The sequence below is a fragment of the Falco punctatus genome (assembly GCF_963210335.1).
Source record: "Falco punctatus genome assembly, chromosome: 2".
Lineage (NCBI taxonomy): Eukaryota > Metazoa > Chordata > Aves > Falconiformes > Falconidae > Falco > Falco punctatus.
Window position 1 is genome coordinate 34,540,397 of NC_137581.1, and position 19,753 is coordinate 34,560,149.

At 41.2% G+C, this 19,753-nt stretch overlaps 1 protein-coding gene across 1 annotated transcript in view; it reads left to right on the top strand.

The window, feature by feature from the left end:
* The window catches only part of OLFM4 (olfactomedin 4), a gene marked incomplete at its 5' end in the record, with an annotated part of 102,245 nt that overhangs the window by 22,405 nt on the left and 60,087 nt on the right, over nucleotides 1–19,753 (top strand).

The following is a 19,753-nucleotide window of genomic DNA, read 5'->3' on the forward strand; positions in this document are numbered from 1 at the left end:
TGAGTGTATTGGTCATATTGCTGTGACAGTATTTGGGACAAAGAGCAGTGATGGACTATTTAGGAAGCTGGAGCTTACTTTGGGAAGAGTGGTTTGTCTGGATCCTATTTAGCTGAGGAGTGACTTGAAAGTGGGATGGGAAAGCATGAAGACAACCACCCATGCGTAACCTCTTTGCAAGATATGAAGATTGAAGAAAGGCTGTTATATCTGCTGTCTTTGCCAGCTCATTTCTTCCCTTGTCTACATGGGAAAGCAGTTAGGAGGCAAAGAAGGACTGTTTCCCCATCAATACATAGTAAGAATATGTAATGGCAGTGTAAGTGACAGGAAAACTTCATAGATTTTAATAGAAGGTGAACCATCCTGTGACGCTCTGTAGAGACAAGGTCATGTTTTCAGACTTTTGAATTTTCTACTGAATTCCTTAGCAGTGACATGTTTTTCTAAAAACTTTTAGAAAGGTTAGCACAATCCCTTAAGAATCTTATAAACTTCCAGGCTCATAATAGTAGAAAATCTTCAAACTTCCTGTCTTTTGGGATTTTATACTCATTAAATCCTAGAAGGCTTTACATGTGGCCAAAACTGCAAATATATACACAGGAAAGGGTGGGACTCGCAAACCCCAAAAATGTGGATAGCAGGAACATGCAAAACTTCCCTCAGTGGGGTAGTTGACTACCATCTGCTCAAGGAAGGCTACAAAGATACATGGTCAAGGAAGGCTTAAAAGGATTGAAGAACAATTGAAAAAAAAAAAAAAAGCTAAAGGAGAGTTACAAAATGGCCAGGAGAAAAGGAGGAAGAACCAAGACTCCATATGAAGTGCTGCACAGCTTCCTTTCCCCTTTGGCTTCTGCATCATGTTACATGTGGGCTTTTAGGCTCTGTGGAGCAAGGTCCATCCATCTTACACACTGTTCATAAGGAACAATGTACTGCCTTGTACATGCACATACACATAATGAATCTTAATATGATTCCCAATATAATTATTTTGGTTATTCAGTGTATCGTGGATGAGAACGAGTAATTAAAATAATATTTAAATGTAGATTTTATTTGCACAGATACTGAAAAATATGTCTCTTTAGCAAAGCCTTTTGCTATTGCTCTTTGCACCCTGGGGAGAATTCAGATGCCTGATCATTTCCCTTGGCCCCCCAGCTCTGGGGAAATCACATGTTTTTGTTGGCTCACTTGGCTTCCCAGGCAATGCAAAGAGCTGGCTCAACATGGGACCTAAATGACAATTCATTGCCAGGAGGGAAGTAATTTTCAGGCCTCCTCCCCTTCTTCTTGCCATGAATATAATAATACACTTTGGAAACATTACTGGGGTAATCTGAAAACAGCAACGTTGTCAGAAATCAGAAAAAGCCTGATAGAACTGGTTGTTCACATAGCTTTGCTATGATGTTTAGAATCACTTTACACCATATTTCACTCTTCACTGACATCCTGCTGGATTTTTCCCCAGTGAGAAGTCATCTTTGCACTAAACCACCGTAAGAGCACTATAGGTTGGACATTGTTGTTATTTTTCTTCACCTTCCTCCCTGTCACCCCCCACCTTTTTTCCTTTTTTTTTTTTTTTTTTTTAATTCCCACAGAAAGCTACTTCATGTTGCAAAGATCATCAGATGAAATGAATTCAGGCCAGCTGGGATTTGCTGGAAATGTGTTCAGCTTGGCAACACCTCTCACAGAGTGGCTGGGTCCCTAAAAGCTTTGTTTAAAATGATGAAATGAAAACAAAGGAGACATAATTAGCTGGTGTGTAATAATAGAAAAGGCTTGTATCCAGCTACTGTAAAAGTCATTTAATGAAGGGTAATCTGGACATAAGCCTGCACACTATAGCTGTAAAATATTTAAGCTTTTTAATGAGAAGGAAAATGGAGAGAAGGGTTTGCTAACGTGATTAGGAAAAATGCCTTTCATAACCATTTTTACAGGGGCTTGCAATTCCTAAACTGAGGTTTGTAGCTTTCTTGAAGCCAAAGCAGCAATAAAACTTTTATACCACACCAACACTTAAAAGCTACATACATCACATTGGTTTTATACGTCTGAGTGGGAACATCAGCGTACTACTTTTTATGTCTGCAGAGGGCTACACTGGCTATTGAGTAGCGTCTCCAGTTTTTTTCTACTTACCTCAGATTGTAGAGTGCGTGTGGATGAACAATCATTAATCTTAAGCTGCAGTAAAAGTTGTTTTCAGTGATGTTCTTTCTCATCTCTCCCTCCTTGTTCTGTTTTTCCTCTCTATGTTCTCTCTTCTCCATTTCTTCCTCCTTCCTGGAAAACTCCCTTTTCTCATACTCTCTGTACTTGCCACTATTAGAACCAAAACAGGTGCTGCTTGGTCTGAGGTGGACCAGCTGCTCTGATGTGGTGAATACATACCATTATTTTCAGTCCATTCAGAGGTTACTAGGCAAAATGCAGGAATCAGCCAGGGATTCTCCATGATAGGACAATTATAAAGAATGTAATAAAACGTTATTGTACCCCTGTGAAATATTTAGAGCTGGAATCCAGTATGATTACAGTATTTACCTAACCTGAGCGCAGATGTGTATAAATTTTTGTTACCTGTGCCTGGGAGGGAGGGATAATCTTGTTCTCCTGCAGGGAACACCTTCTTTCTAATCAATGGAGAAGGATGGTCACCTGAGAATGGTGGACACCTCTGAAAAGCTGCTCAGTTATAGTCATTCCTCTCTTCAGGAAAATCAGTGAAGTCTCACAGTGGTACACTGCCTTTCCTATTCTTTTCTAAGATATTGGAATGGCTGAGGAGGGACACATGGTGCTGAGACAGTGTGTATGGTTATGCATGGCTGTCTGAGACCCAGGGGAGCAATAATAGAGACAGACTGGTTTACACCTTAAACCTCTCTGTGGGAATGCCAGTGCCCATGGATAGCAGGATAGCCACGGGTGGGGCCTTCCCTGAAGTTCTCTGGGCCAGTGACAGGTGGAAGAGAGGGCTTGGTGATGGGGAGGAGGTGCTGGGCAGTGGTTGGGATTTTTGCCGCTGAAAGTTTTCAGGGTGAAAGGAAGAAAATCCTGGGAGTTCATGTGTCCCCGTAGCAATACTTGCCTGGCTGCCTCATGTGTGCTGACATTGTTCAGCCGCTTCAGCTGCACTCTTCCCCTTGTTTCCTAGCTGCCTGTTTTCAAGGGCTCCATGGATTGCCCTTATTGTCAGTACAGCCATCAGGGTAATTGTTGCCATTATTTCAATGATACCTCGCAGAAATAATATGCTCATAGACATGGCTTTCTCGCTTTTTCAAAGTTATCACTGCACCATCAAAATTTTAGCTCAGAGGTTTTGCTTAAGCATATAAATAATACTTGTAGGTCTGTCCCTCAGATTCCTGCAAATTCTTCGTTTAAGCTTCCATGTAGGAATGGAGATAATAAATATTCATGTATTTCTTCCTACCTTGATATGCTAATTCTGGTGTGAATGGTAATCAAGAAGCAGCTGAAAAAGATGACTCAATTCTGGTATTATTTATGAATCCTGCACTGAAGTATTGGGCTGGGGGTGTGTGACAATGCCAGTTAAGAGTGATTTAACATGAGTTGCTCTCTGGAGTTATCTTCTTTGCTTTATTCATTGTATAAAATCATTTAAGGTTACTGAATTCCCTATTTATTACCTCAGTGAGCTGTCTCAAATTAGGTGAAATTGGTTCTTTCTTTCCTACCTCTCTCCCGGCCTTGTAAATGAGGTGCTGAACTCCAATGCTACAGTTTTTGCACCTAATAGTCCAATGGGCTGCAGTGAGTTAGTTAAACAAAGCCTAAATGTTTGTAAGAGTGGTGGTTCTTCTATAGTTACCAGCTTTACAGGTTAAATGGAAGAGTTCATTTCTGAATTATGTCAAGTTGACTCATTCGGTGTTTGAAGCAGAGTCACAAAAATGCTTTCATAATGTTGGAGAATTAAAAATAGGCCTAAAATGAATCTCAGACTCTAAGACCTCCAGACTTTGTTTCAGAAAGTTTTATATTTGAAAAAGCTGGGTAAGAAACCTGGGTTTTGTCACTTATCTTGAGCAGAGATCCAAGAAGACACGCTGTACTTAGTATCAGTGAAATGGGTTGAAGTTTGGATTTAAATTTCGCATTGGGATTCTGAGAGGCGGATGAATCTCTGCATAGAATATTAGTGTGAAAATACAGACACAACTGTTTCTCAGCCAATTATTTGTACAGGCTAAAGATATCAGGACTCTACTATTGAATTCAGTGGCAGCAGGGACCTGCTTTCATCGGCACCAGGACCTGACTGAGTTAGGAAAGTAGCAGTGGCTCAAACCAAACCAGTCACACCAAACTAACCTCCATGATAAACGCTTGAAGGACAGACAAAAGACAGCTTGAACTACTTGTAAATTGGTAACTCTCATCAGAGTGTGTAAACTCTGTCATGCACCATACCATGTTTGCTAGAAGTGTCATAAAAATGATCAGAATTAATTTTTTAAAATTATTTTTAGCATTTCAATGACATTGTAAATAACAGGATGGATTGGAAAAGCATATTAACCCATTATAGCCAATCTTCTGTATCACAAGCTGGTCTCCATTTTTACTAAGTATGAAATGATGTTTGTTATATCGACAAATCTTGACTGCTGAAAGATCAAATGACCTTTGAATGTAAGGGGTTAAAAAGACCAGATGCTCAGAATTGAATTAATTGTAGATTCAAAGTGCTTAAAGCTAAAAGCTAAAAGTCTGAGCTTTGTCTTTTCTTGTTTGATGTTGCAGGTCATGGAGGTTACATGCTCTAACTATGTGAAGGCCCTATGAATACGAAGACTTCTTCCTTTTATTGTAGCAGCTTGGTCGTAGAATAACCCATTAAGGTTATAAATTACAATTTTCTTTTCAAATGGCTGGAAAGACAAGAAGGACTAAATTTAAAACCCTAATTCAAATATGCCCAGTTTCAAGGTCTTTAGCATGGGAACAGTGGGGAGTGTATTTAACTGGAGGTAGATGGCACTCAATTAAATAATGTTGTTTTGGCTCATGAGCAGCATCATCACCAGATGTACCCATAAACTGCAAACATTCTCTTTATTCTGTTTCTCCATTGATACTGAGTAGGTTAAGGAAGGATATTTGCCTTTGTAAGTGGTCAAAAATGGTCCAGTCCGTAAAATGAGAAAAGTTAGTAAAAATGGTGTAAAACATGTAGTATGATTAAATACAACTTCTCTATGCTCTCCATAATAGGCTTACTATAAACATAACATTACAGTTTTCAAACTGTGTTTTCTATTTGTGAGATCAGCTGCTTATCTGATTGGTTTTATCATGGGCAGTGGGTGGCTTGCCACATTTGACACGTGATACTTGTCATAGATAGGGCCTGATGGAGGCTGCAGGATGCAAACCTATTTTTGTACATGCTCTTGAGCAGTTGTAAGGAAAGTCATATTCACTGCATCAAAGATTTTATTCAGTCTCATTATTGGTATTTCACCCTGCTGGAAGGAGGGCCTGAGTGGAGAGGACTCTGAGAAAGTGAGAGTTTAATATTTCTTGTTAAGGATATGCAGAGACAATGGAATGAAGTGGGACCTCTGCCAGAGGTGTCAGGGAGAGAAAGCAGGTCATTGATGCCTTCTATCAAAATGACAGCTCCCAGTAGGAGTTCCTCATCAGGGACTTCTTGGGAGCAGTGGAAAGGTAGTCAATTGTAGTCAATTTTGTTGGTGATGAGGCTCATCAGGAGCTGGCATTGTATCCATCAAACCTCCCCAGCTATACTACCGTATGACCTGCTGGTGGGAAATGCACTGTACAAAGACAGAGGCACTGCTGGCATGGTAGCAGTCCAGCAGAAGTTTAGAGATGTCAGGAAACCGCTGACAGCCTCTGCTTTTCAGATATGGTAACCGGCTGATGCATGGCTTGTTTAGCTGTGTTACGAGGGTAGCAGGCCTTTACATGTGGTTTGGTGATGGTGAAGCTAGTTATATGTATGCCCCATGTATTGGTTTGCCTCACTACTGCTGAAGTTTGCATGTGTTTTTATTATTCTTCTTGTTTCAGGAAGCAGACTGTAAGAATTACTTCTGTTTCAGCAAGACACACCTCTCAAACTTGAACATGCTATTTTTGCCCTGGCTAGCCGTCAGATCCAGGTGAAAATCATATATTTTCCTGGTTGACCACTCTTTGGGGAACCCGCTGTGTTCCTGTGGACTAAATGTGAAGGACTTACCACAGCAGGGCCAAGGGGGGAGCTCTGCAGATGAGGTAGCAAGGAGCTGAGTTGCCTCCCCACATATCCAGCTTTAACCTTTCAGCATATCTTTTGGACCTTGGTGCTTCAGGGCTATTCCCTGCTTTAGGCTATATTCTCTGCATTGGCCTTACCTAAATGTAACTGTCTAAAAATTAGGTGTCTAGCCTAAACTAGTTAGACAGCTAGCTTCTAGGTTTTACTGCCAGTGGGGGGAGAAAGAGAGGTGATCCATCCAGCCTGTTTTATTTAACCTCTCTGAACCATCTCATGCTTCTCTTCTTTATGAAGGGATTTGGTGGCTACATCATTTAAAGTCACCAGAGCCTGATTCTCAGCTTTGCCATCTATGTTGACCAGACTAAAAACACTCCACAAAGATTCAAGCATCACTGTTGAAGATGGACTCCGACGTAGTTTGCTGCCATTTTCATATCAGGGAGCGGTAGCACAGATGGAATTTAATCTGTAGACACTTTTTCTTAAATGTAATCCAGGCATGCAAATTTAACGTGTTTGCCAGATTCTGGCCTCATTGCTGTCTTCACGGGAAATTTTTACACTGTAACTGTTTTCTCTCTGGACACAAAAGGAATGGGTTCTCTGTAACGTATGATGACACATTTCGCTAGAGGGACAGAAATGAGTGGTTTACTGAAAAAAGGCCCTGTTAACATCCATCTTCCTCTTTGCAGAATGGGCAGTTATTATTATTTCTGTGAATGTCTCTGCTCAAATGTATTTTCTTTTGCATTTAAACTTGATTAGTAGCTTTTCATTAGTGCCGTTAGACCCTTAGGATGAGCAATCCATTGTACTAACTGGATGAGTTGCTAGATACAGAAATTGGCACAGAATGAAACTCAGATGGTCACTATCTGCTTACTACACAGCCTGCCAGGAATGAGATTCACCAGGAACATACGAGTTGTTTAACACGTCTTTAAAAAGGAGCACATCTTTATTCAGTGCCCGTACCTGTTCCCCTCTGTTCAAATGAACACTTGCTTTTCACTTTACCAAGAGCATGACTGCTCCCTTTGCAAAACTTTTTGGCCCTCCTTTTAAAATCTCTGCTAAAATATCTTATAGTTTGTCATGAGTGATCATGCATTTTTCTACAAAGCCATGGGATTTTGGTGTGCTGAATATTCCTAGATTTCAGCAGCTACCAATGCTGAAATTTTTGAGTGCTTCAATGTGAAAGAAATATGGAAACACAACTTTGATGTAGGCACAAAGAAAAGGATTTATTTCACCTCTAAAAGTCAGATGCCCAGTTGAATCTGGTTGTTTTTCTTCCTCTCTAATTAACAGAAAGAGCATCATATCACAAATCTTACAAAGACACTTACCTTAATGACATGTAAGTCACTCTTTGGAATTACCTTACCTTCCTTTTTATGGATTTTAGAGATGAATCCCACCCCTGCTTCCCATTGTTTTCACCTTGATGTCAGTGGGAAATTGGGCATAGAAATTAAACATCTGAATATCTTTATGGATCTAGGTCAAAGCTAGAAAATTTTGTTTGATGATGTTTCTGTCTGTTTCTAAGTTCACAAGTATCATCTTACCTTTTATTTTCTCATGGCAGAGGAGAAAAATCGCTGCATAAATCCTTTCCTCAGAAAAATACTACAATCAGCTGAACACCAGTAATTGTGTTCTAAATCTTTATAGCCTCAGTTCTAGTCTTTAAAGTAAATTTAGAATAGCCTATTTAGCTGTACTTCTTCTCTTGCCTTTAGAATGCCAGGCACACCAATAGAACTATATGAATAATAAATTATTATGCTATTTATCATCTAAATTGTTATCGTTTAGAATTTTTCTCTCAAGTGTTTCTTCTAGAAATCCACTCAACCCTCCCTAATGACACATTTGGATGAACATTTTTCAACTGTGAATGCCTAAAGTTAGTCATCTAGATCTATATTTAGGCACAAAAATGAATGACCTGATTTTCAGAGTTGCTGATTACTTATTTTGACACATTAATATGAATTTAATAGGTTAGCTGTAAATGCCAAAGTCTTAAGAAAGTTAATTTTTTTCCTGTGCACAACTTGTCTATCAAACTGCAGAGCACATACAGAATTAAATTACTAATGAATGATGACAATATGCCATATAAAAACAATGTTACATTGATTCATTTATTTGTTTACATGGTTGGGCAGGCTAATTTTATGCACAAAGTCCACGATGAAAGCTGATTTATAGTGATTTGAACAGAAAAGCATATATTTCTCCCATTTCATATCAAGACAATGGTGAATTCTTTGTGAAGAAAGCACATCCTCTGGTTGTTCTTTGTTGTATGCCAAAGAGAAATATAAGCTGAAGACATTTTGCTCATTCTATCAGAAAAGCAAGCTTAGTTTTTCCTGATGACTTTCATTATGTTAAAAATTGAGAAAAACTGGATACTGTGCAATAGATCGACACGGATGGTAAAACAAAAGCCTTTCAGAAAGCATTAAGAGCCATATGTTCAATTTAGAGATATACACTGCGACTTTGAAGTATGGCTTCCTTTTTTAAAGGCCCAGTTCATCAAAGCGCTTGGCCACTTACATGAACAGGTCATAAGCATTTGCTGAAGGGCATTGCTGAATAGGGGCCTAACAGCCCGATTTGCTATACCTTGTCTAGCTGAGTTTGAGAAGGTCCCTAAGCTACTTTGAGGATGCCCAGGACTATTTAGAGAATAAGGACCGTTGAACTGTAGTGTAAAAGGCAGGAGCTAGACTTTAGAGATAAGGCTAATAAATACCCTTTGTTTAGTGTGTTGGCCTGTTCTCTGTTTTTACATTGAATTATTCTTAATACACACAAGGGCAAAGAAAGAGGTGAAAGTAGGATCAGCTGCTAGATTTCCTCATCTTTGATAGTTGGTCTTTGGGCCCTGATCCACTAGTGGGGAGACTCCTGTGAGCCACAGGGTCGTTGGGTGCAGGATCCTGCCTACTGCACTTAATTGGCTTGCAAAAACCTTGAGGAGAATGGCTTGAATAAAAAGAGGTAGGCTGAGTGAGAACTGCACATCTCCACCTGACGTTATATTGACAGCAGGTGGTAAATGTGGATGGAAGTGCCTGAGTATCGCTGAATAAAGCACATAGTCCCTTCAGCGTCAGCAGCTGTGTGATCGCTGGGGAGTTGTTTGGTTACATGTGGTTTTTTCACATCTGTCATTTTAACTAAATTGGTGGTCTAAATGAATAGTGTCATGCACAAGACCATTACATGGATTTATGACAGCCGAAATGTATAGCACCTAGAGGATTTGGTTTCTGTGAAGCAGTGAATGGATTTCAGAAAGGCATGATTTTCATCTGTGGTAGATATAAGCTTGATCCATTATTCATCATGTTATGCAAAAGAGAATTGCACATTGGGTTCACAGGGCAGTCTTCTGGCATTTCAGAAAGAAGAAAAAGGAATTTAAGAGAAAGATTTATATGTTTATGTTGCTCTGTTTACGATGTGAGCAAAATAAGTTCCAATTTCCTCCTAATTAGATTATAACAGGTGCAAGCAAATCCAACAGAAGGGAAGCTGTTTGTAAAATATCTATAGAGCATTTGGTTTGAGTGTAGCAGGGAAATGGGAAGCATCTCTCAGCCATGCTTTTCTTCTCCTATGGTCTGACACCTGCCATGTGTTCTGCCATCAGATAGCGGTGTTACCGGGCTTGGTGAGGTGGCTTCATTCTGGCTCAGGTAGCACAGGTGAGTTCAGCTGAACCAGCTGTGGAAGTGAGTCCCCTTTTGATACTCATTTCGCAAGTGCCTTGTTCTTCTGAGAGCTGTGTTGCCTCAGATGCTCCCGTTCCCTTTCACGCACCCCGTTTCATGCAGGCTTGGGTCCATTGCTGTCACTCACGTGGGAGGCATTGCAGTTACTTGCCACTTCTCCACTGCTGGTCCTGCCTCATGTTCTGCTTTGCCCCCCTGCAGCTAAAGAGGCAGCAAAGAAAGGGTAGCACAACCCGCATGCAGACATAGCCTCCTCCAGCCATTTAAGCAGAGATGCTGAGATGTGAGCGGAGAAGGCTTAGGGGGTGTCACACATTCTGCTGTGTTACCACGTGGTCCTACCAGCAAAGTGATGCAGTGGACAGTTGGAGGCAGAAGCCTCTGAAAGTGTCATGCCAAGAACTGCCAGCGCTTGGCTATCAGAGATTTGAGGTTGTCTTGGTATGTGCAGATGGTGAGGGTTAATCTCCTTTCTCCCTAGATCTGCACTGGTGAAGCTCTATTGACATCCCTCTGCTGTACTTCTGATAATGAGAACAGAGTCCAGATGGGCAGATACTGAACAAGGAGTGTAAGAAGATGGATGTTTCACCCCTGTTTTTAAGCAACCCAGGCAGCGATGTTATTTCAATTAAAAGAAAAACTAATGAGTTCAGAAACTTTCATTGCATTTTAAAGGAGCACTAGACTTTCTACTTTCATTTTGAGTTTATAACCTAATATGTAAGAAAGGTGAAGACCTACTTTTTAATTAAAAAACTGAAGAGATCAGAACTGAGATCCTGTTTGACTAGGATGTTAATGCTGTTCTTTAAAAACTGCGACTGAAACAGAAAATCTAGAGGATTAATTTATGAATATTATGGAGAAATGCACAGAATTGTTCGTGATGGTGAACTTCCTTTTATTGTGGGCAAAACGAACTATTCTGATGTCATATAGTGTATTTATGAGGAAATAAGGTCTATTTCTGTGTAACTACATTTTACCATTGCTTCAGACTCCTGGTGAGATCATAATGATAAAGCAGTGCAAACTGCTGTCACAAACTGGCAGAAACCAGCCTGGCAGGAAATTCCAAGCCCTATGGCAAACTTCCACAGGCTATTGGAAATTAGTTGCTGTTCCGCTAAAACAGTGATTGGGGGTATGTCTTTTGGGAAGAGGACTGAGTTTTTAATATGTAGATGTGCAGATGGGTCCTTGTCAAGTTTATGACGTGCTACTCATTTACCTTCAGGGGGAAGCTGAAATCCAAACTGTAAAGAAAAAACAGGTTCCACAGGCAGGATCTGTGAAAAAACATATTTTTTTGCAGATACTGCTCTTGACTATTCAGAAAGGCATGCAAAGAAGTGCATTTACAGCAATTAATGGCTAGATAAGTGAATATTATAATTCTGGGTTTTTTTCCAACCTGGATTTTCTCTCTGCTTCTCTTTTTACCATCTTTTCTTCTGCTACTACATTCTTACCTGTTTTTGATATGTGTTTTGAGAAATTGCTCCAGACCTGTCTACACAGAGATCTATTAATAGCTGTTCATTCTCTAGGCAGGTGCTCTAATTCCATTGATAGAGTATGGGGTTTTTGGAATTAGCTTAGCTCCAGTCAGAGTGGACTTAAACTAATTCAGACTAAGTCACTCCTATTTTGAAATAAGAGACCCTATCAAAGAATTCATTGATGAAAGACTTATTTTTCTTTAAAGTTGACACTATCTCAGCCTAAATACACTTTGTCTATAAACAAGCCCTTGGGAACATGCCATGTGTTCTGAATTACATTTGCAAGCTTTTGTGAGTATTTCAACTCATGTTCATGTGCAATTCAACCTACAGCAATTCAAGATGTTATCACTTCCCCACCTTCTCTGCTATTTATCACAGCCATTCTGTCAGAAGTTCACGCCAGGGTGGCAGATAGCAGACTGGAATACAGGCTCATTCAAGTTTTACTGCTCCAGTTCAAAGGGTACCGTCTTAGCACAAAGCCAGTTTCACTGACAAGTTACACTAGGCTGTGAACTGGGATGTGGTTGAGGATGCACGTTCCGTGCCTTTGACTCTGTTTTAGGGGTGCTAAAATGTTGCAGGAGGGCAGCTGGATGTCGCACCATCTTCCACTGCTGCAGCAAGATTAACCAGGCACAGAGATGTGTCAGAAGATGCCTGCGAGGTAGTGTGGCTCAGTAGCTCACCCTGGGGTCTTGGGCACTGTAGACTCACATTCTTTCCCCCGTCATTGTATGAGTGGCCTTGCATAGTGCTGTTATTTTTCTGTAAAAGTTCAGTTTTGAACTTGGCCAAATTGGATTGGGTTTTTCTAGAGATCAACAAGAGAGCTTTTTCAGTCCCTGCACTAGGTTCATTTGAATGGCATGTTCCTCTGAAAGCCAGTGAGGCTGTTCAGAATTCTGCCAAAAAACAGCATTCAGGAGAACTGTCTGTTCTCCTTTAACCTTGTTCTCAAAGCAACAGCAACGAAAAATTGTTCTGGTCCTCCTGAGTCTTAACAAAACATTAAGGCAAGCACTGAGCTCAGACACTTGAAATTTGGCTGTATTACAAAGGACTGAAAATAAGGCATTTGCCCTAGTAAATTCCCAAACAGAGGGGTCATTACCTGTGTTCTCACTTTGACTGGAGTAAGCCCACTGCAGCTCAGGATGGATTGGACTAATAAACTCCAGAGCCTGTAGAAAGCCTGCAACAGTCAACAGTGGGGAAAGCAATTAGCGTGCATGTTATAGTGTGAGCATTACTGTAGGAAAGCTTGCCTTCCCCAAGGGTCCCTGGGACAGGGAGAGGGTGTGCTGCTTGGGCCACTCTGTTTTCTTCAGATTCTTTTGCAATAGTTGTCTAAAAAGTTGAAACTAGATGTGTTACTTTGTTCTGAGAAGCAGGCTGAGTTGCATAATAGCAACTGCAGGTGACACAGAGCCTATCCTTCCAGAGATCTGCAGAAATCTGGTTTACCACTGTAGTTAGAGTTCAGGTCAATCAGCTGCAGAGAACACCTCTGAGCATGACTCTCCTTCATGCTGCCCAATATGTACATTCTCCTGTGGTCCATTTATTTCTAAGAGAGCAGGGCTACTTTGGCATCGCTTGCAGTTACCGTTACGCAAAGTATGTATCTGGTCAGAATGGATTATTGTGTCCATTGCAAAGCTCAAAGCACACATGTCCAAGTCTACAGGTACAGCAAAATGGAACATTTGAATAGTTTATAAAATGAAATGATGACTTTCTTTTCTAGGGTCAAGTATTATCTGGGTGTGAGCTTTCTTTTCAGTGATCCCTGAGTGATGAATTTAGCTGAAGAGAAGGGACTGCTGATGTGAATAGCTGCTCATCTCGTCTGTTTGATCATAGTCAAGAGTCTATGTAGCCTATCTTACATATGAATGCAGCATGTCTGTGCTGCACAATGTCAGGCTGTTTGAAGATACAATGGCCAGACATTGATCCTGGATATATTAATGCTCTGATGATGTAATGCTCCAAGGAGGCTGAGTAGGTGTAGGGTCGGTTTAACTCTGTGTGCATGCCACAGGAGAGGCATGACAGTATTCTCCTTTCCTGGGAGCAATGAAGCCTTTGAAATACATGTTATGGGTTTCCTTAGGGATATCTAATATTAATGTGAAAGTATTCACAATGCTAATGGCTAAATAAAGCTGCAGCTGTATCCAGCTGATAGTCTGTAAGTTTCTTCATCTCTTATTCCAGCTCAGATATTTTCTATATCCTCTTCATTGTGATATCTGGCTGAAGATGAAGACCTGAAGGAGGACCTTTTTGCTACCATGCCAAGCCCAGAAGATACTGCCTTTTGCAGAGCAAGTGGTCATTGATGTTTTTGGTGCCATTGAACATACTGCACTTTACATTGGTTGGCCCATGTAGGGGGAAGAGATCCTCTTTGTATCTGTGAGAAGGAAAGTATTAGTAGAACTGCCGTGAAAACCCATTTCTCGCATCACCTCCTTAGGCTGGTCAAGGCAACCCTGGGCTGAGATTCAAAACAGGTAGAAAGATTAAGAAGCAGATGACTACATCATTCAGATGTGGGTTTATTGTGTAGGAGGTTTTTTTCTTTCCTGTCCCTTAAGTCTGTATAACATGGTGTATGCATGTTTAGTCAAGCGATCACCAAATGCTTGCTGCCTCCTAGTCGAGCTAGCCACATTTCTTGTTTGTGGAGCAGCTGGGGCTGTTGGGGCATGAGGCTGGTGCTTCTCTGCAAGTTGGCAGAGACAACAGTTTGCCTGGAATGTGCAGAGCCATAAAAGCAGCTGGGAGCCTTTTCCCTCTGGCCAAGTGGCTGTATTTATATTCACCAAGCAGAGGCATGTGTAGGCATTAGAGAAAAGGCTTTTGTTTTTTTAATAAAGGTCTTACTGTTGTTGGGACCTGTGATACAGTGGTATGTGGAGCAGATGTTTCAAGGACCTTTCTGTATTAAGTTTGTATTATATAGATGCCTGTAAGTGTTTGGATAGGTATTAGTGACTTAGACCATGTACAGACCATGTTCCTCTGTTCCCTGGGACTGGAGACGTGTGAAGGACAAGTGTTTCTGAAGGAGCAGGTATTCTCATCACTGGATGCGCTTTTAGAAGGGATAGGAACTCAATGCAAGACTCTTGAGAGTTTCAGCTGCCATGTGCTGACGTGCTAAACAAATAGGTGCTTAGATGAGAAAACGACCCTTAGTAGGTTGGGGTCTTTCCTAACTGTATGTCAACTTTTACTTTTGAAAATTGATTTATCTGCAACATAATACCAAGTTAATATATCCTTTCAGTGTCATGTTGGGTCTGTTTCTGAGATGGCCTTTGAAGGAACAGTTATCTGTTTTCAGCAACAACATGCTCCTTGCCTTGTCATTGGCACAGGTTATTGTTTGGCAACTCTTCTTTCCTCTTTAAAAGCATGTGCATGCAGGTTTCTCCTGCCTTCATACATGTGGCTAGCTGTCCATGCAAATATATCATAATCCCAATGCAATGGTACACTTCTTCCCTAGCCCAAATGTCTTCTGACCCTCTCTCTTCCAGATGTTTTCTTCTGCCTTTCTTTGCCACGCTGTATGAATATACCCTGCTCTCTGGTTTTGTTCTTGTTTCTTTTAATGAAGTAGTTACTGCTTTTCCTTAAGTGTCCTTGCAATGGGATTTCATTCTTACTCACCACCCCAGCATATTCTGATACTGGTGTCCGTGTTTCATATAAACACACTTAGACCTCTCCTAGATTTTGCTTTTCATGCATCTTTACGTTATTTAAGAAAATGTGTCAGTTTCCATTTATGCTCTCTCCCTTTTCCTGTCCTCTGTCTCTCCTGCCTGTTACCTTCCCCTTCTTACAGACAAGGACTATACTTCCTTGATTTCTTTTGTCTTTGAACTCGCAGGCAGATTATGGCTAGACACAATTAATTTATCAAGAGTCTCTAGGTTGCTTTGTTTCTGAGTAACAAGTTTTTCTGCCAAGCCACAGAATCTGTGGGTAATAATTTCTCATCCTTCTGTCTGGCATGTAGCTCACCTGCTGTCTTCTTTCTCTTGTGTCTTTCTCGGTGAAGGTCTTTCTTTTTTGACATTACAGATATTTTTTTTCTTTCAATTTTGGCACCTCAATCACCTCAGTTTGTGTCAGTGGCATTTTTAAAGGTGTAAAGGAAATTTCACCCTCTGCAAATAGTACTCAGTTTCTCATTCTGCTGCAGGAAGTTGTCCCTTTCCTACAGTCTCAGAAAACTGAGGCTCACTCTTACTACCATCATTTTTTAAACTAAGTGTTAATATTTCTCATACTTTCTTATTTCGGATATGGCCCAAAGGCATGGTTTTTAAAACACTAACCTGACATTCTACTGATAAAGGGATTAAATGAAAGTATTTGCATAATATCTTCCAAAAAGATGGGCTTTATGATAGATGACACCAAAATATATTGCATAAGAATGTGAATCACTTGGAGGGGGAAAAAGTGCAAGTAATTTGTAAAGAGATTAGCGGAGTAGAACAGGCCTGTGCCAGACATTGACACCGTGAAATAGTAGGATTTCATAATGTCAATTGTTAAACAGCATCGTGCTGAAGAGAGCTGCCCACCCTAACTTCCTTGTTTCACTACAGGATGATCTTATAACCAGAGAAGCACAGACTGGCTAGCTTCAGAAAGAACCATTTTGCAGCCACCTTCAGGAAAAAAAAGGAATATTAACTGTTATGTTCTTGTATCACAGGATGAATTTGAATTAATATTTTCTCCATCTTTTTGGCTTTACTTCAGAAATACATAGTTTGGTGGGAGGGGGGATTTAACAAGCTTTAGGCAAGCTTTGCTAAATCCACAGTATACAGGGTACTGGGCGACATGCACTGGAATGCTAATTCCATGAGGCTCGGAGTCTTATCGTGTCTGCAGGCAAAGAGTAGAAATGCTTTTATGTTAGACTTGCAAAATGTAATGTGCAGTGCAGTACTTTCTGTTTGAACCGTTCTGTCAAGTTAGCATGATTAGATACTACACCCCATTTTGAATCTTCTTTTTAATTGTTGTTTTTGTTTTAAGAAAGTTTAAGTCATACACCTGTCCTGGGAATGTCCTGAACAGTTCAGAGAGAATTTGACATTGTAAAATCAGCTAGAATAAAAATATTAGTTGATTATTTGATACATAGAACCAAGATGCATAACCTACATTCAGTTCTTTATCCTGTCATTGGCCTACTAAGCTGAGACAAGTTACCTCCTTTCTTTTGCCTTTGTTTTTGCGTGTTTAATGTTCTCCCTGTTGCTGTAGTAGTTGAGTGCCTCTTGTTCTTGTTAATGAACCTAAGCTGAAAACATGACTCTGAGGCATGAAAATAGAATCTTTTCTGAATGTAGATGGGAAGCTGAGATGTAGAGGGTTATGTTTATGCCACCAAGCATGATCAAGTCATATTTGACTCCAATGACTTTGGACCGTGCCGGCAGCTTTAGAGAACAGACAATCTGGATCACCTGTCTCTCTGTTGAATAATAAATTACAAAAATCTGTGGTGTAATAAACACAATGCTTAAGTTAGGCTGGTCTTGAGAAGGGCTCTGCTGAACAGGCCTATGACAGACAAAGGGGTTTTTACTCAGACATTTTAATATATAACTCCCACTGAAATCAAAGAGAAGTTCTGTGCCCCGGGGACTTTGCCCTGGATTGCCCACTAGGTCTGTTGCACAACAAGGAAGTACTGGTGGGTGCAGCTCTAGAAGGGGAAAATCTTTGTATTTTACTATTTTCCTCAGTGGAAATTCCTAAATAAGTGCAACCTTTCAGTATGACATATGAGTAAAATTTCTCTCCTCTAAAATGCAGACAATGAGTCTGACTTATTTGTCAGATGCAGGGCTCTACATATATCCAAAGAAGGTATTTTTGCTTAGTAATAATTAAGGTTTGACTAGGAGTAAAAATGTAGGTCCCCACTGTCTCTGATCTCAGATCATGTGCAAACAGAAATACAGGAGAAATTGCCAAAGCACCTGATTAACTATCATTACTTAGCTAATATTTGCTTCCTATCTCGGAACTGCCTTTTAAGCATAAAATAAAAACTGGTAAGAAACTATTGTGCTTTGTATGTGACTTGCAGTACCAGGCTGTGGAAGGAACAGAGGCTCACTGTTACGCTTAGGAAACAGGTTTTTCCCCTGATTAGAGATCCATGCTCCAAAGTCACAGGCTGTCTCTGCAGACTGCACGAATCTGCCCTCAAAACTGCACTTGCCATGCACTGCAGCCTGCATGTGTGGCTGTGTGTGCTGCAAGGTTGCTCTCTCTGTAGCTGGTGGGCCTCCAGGTGCCTTAGCAAGGCCAGTGGGCTTGTATGTGCCATAGCCAGCTGCCTTCAGCCAGCTTTGTGTTGCTGCCTGGATGGGGCATGGGGCATGCTGCGCATCTGGGGTCTGCATACATACAGATGCATCTGTACTGTCAGGTTGGTTTTCCTGTGCCTCTGTGTTATGCTTTCCCTTCAGGCTGCATCTATCCTGCTAAATGCATCCACCACTGGGAACGATGCCTGGTCCACAGGAAAAGTGGCCTGTTTGCACCCTCCTCAGAGCTGGTTTCTTTACAGCGGCCTGGCGGTTTCCCTTGTCTCCTTGTGATGAAGCAGTTGTCTTTTTGGGTCTCTTCTGGGCCCTTTGGTTCAAAGATGTGATCACTGCTTTTCTGTGTTGCTTTTTTTGGTCTTTTTTCTTTTTGAAGCATCAGAAATAACCTGAGGCATGGGTTGTAGCCCACCAGAGTGATACTTCCATAACAAGGCATGTGCCAGGATGGCTTGTGTTGGGATTTAGAGGGCTGGTTAGGACCAGGCAGGGTTGATAAAGAACAAACCCTCATCAATGGCACATTTTAGGGGCGATCTGTTTCTAGTACTTCCCTCACTTTTGTATGGAGAAAATCAGTTGATTCACTCCAAAAAAGAGGCTGGGAAGGAAGCGGCAATTAAGCAATATCAGGCTATCACAACCTGAGAGCAAACTGGGAGTTAACTTGGTGGGCAGTGTAGGCTTGCCAGTTATCTGCAATACATATGTGTTGGTTTGCACCTGAAATCTGCTCTGGAGTGGCCAAAGAGTTTTTCTTATGGTGCAGAGGAGAGTTCACAGCCTATATATAGCTGCTCTGATGTGGACTGGTCTGCTCCTCTTGGACTGGAGCTCAGGGCTCGAGCCCTTACAAAGAAACTGTAATTACAGCTTCAGTCTCTCCATTCTCTTGACAGGACTGTGATTTACCCCAGGAAAGCAGAGAACTACAAGCTGGGAGGGAGGGAGAGGCCTGGACTTGTTTTCTTGCTCTGCCACCATGGCTTTGGTGCTTTTTGCTAAGACATTATCACATGCCTTCCAGGTCTTACCTATCTTACATTGACTTATTAGCCATGTAATCCTCCAGTGAAGTTGCAGCTTCTTCTGTGAAGAAGTGTTTTTGCAAGAACGTATTATATCCATTCCCTACAAAATGAGCTACTTCTCAACAAAGTTGCTGCCGCCAGCCTTGTGGATCTGTCAGGAGGCTTATGCTTATGTGAAGTTGTGGTAAAACATGTTACCCCAATGGACCTGACTGCTCTGAAGAGCTTTCTAGTATGTATCTGCCCTAAGCCTCAGCTTTTCCATTTGCCACCTGGAGCTGATAGTGCTATGGTAACACAAGAAAGCCACCTGAGTTCCTCACCCGGGAGATGGGTTTCATCTAAGGCAGTACTGCTGCTCGCAAGTACAGCTGCTCCTGCCCTCACCTCTTCCCTCCAGCGCTGGAAGGGAATAAGGGTCTCCTAACCACTTCTGCCACTTACACACAACTGCAGCCTTTTGTTGCTGACCTGGTAGAAGAACTAAATCTGACAAAATGCAGAAGGAAAGGGAAATGCTTCATTGATGATACAGGTGCAGGAAGGGCCAAGAAATGACATGTTTTGGTCTAGGGAATTCTTGACTTCTTTTACAGGTGCACAGACATGGCCATTCCCTTAGTCCCAACTGGAACCTTCCTTTCAAACACCTAGCTCATTTTCGGAGTGATCCACAGAACTCTGCAGAGAAATTTTAGTCTTGTGCCAGATGGAGGCTTGCAGCTGACTACTCCAAGGTGGTAGCTTGCTGGAAGTGGGGAGTTCCTGTGGTGGGCTGGAT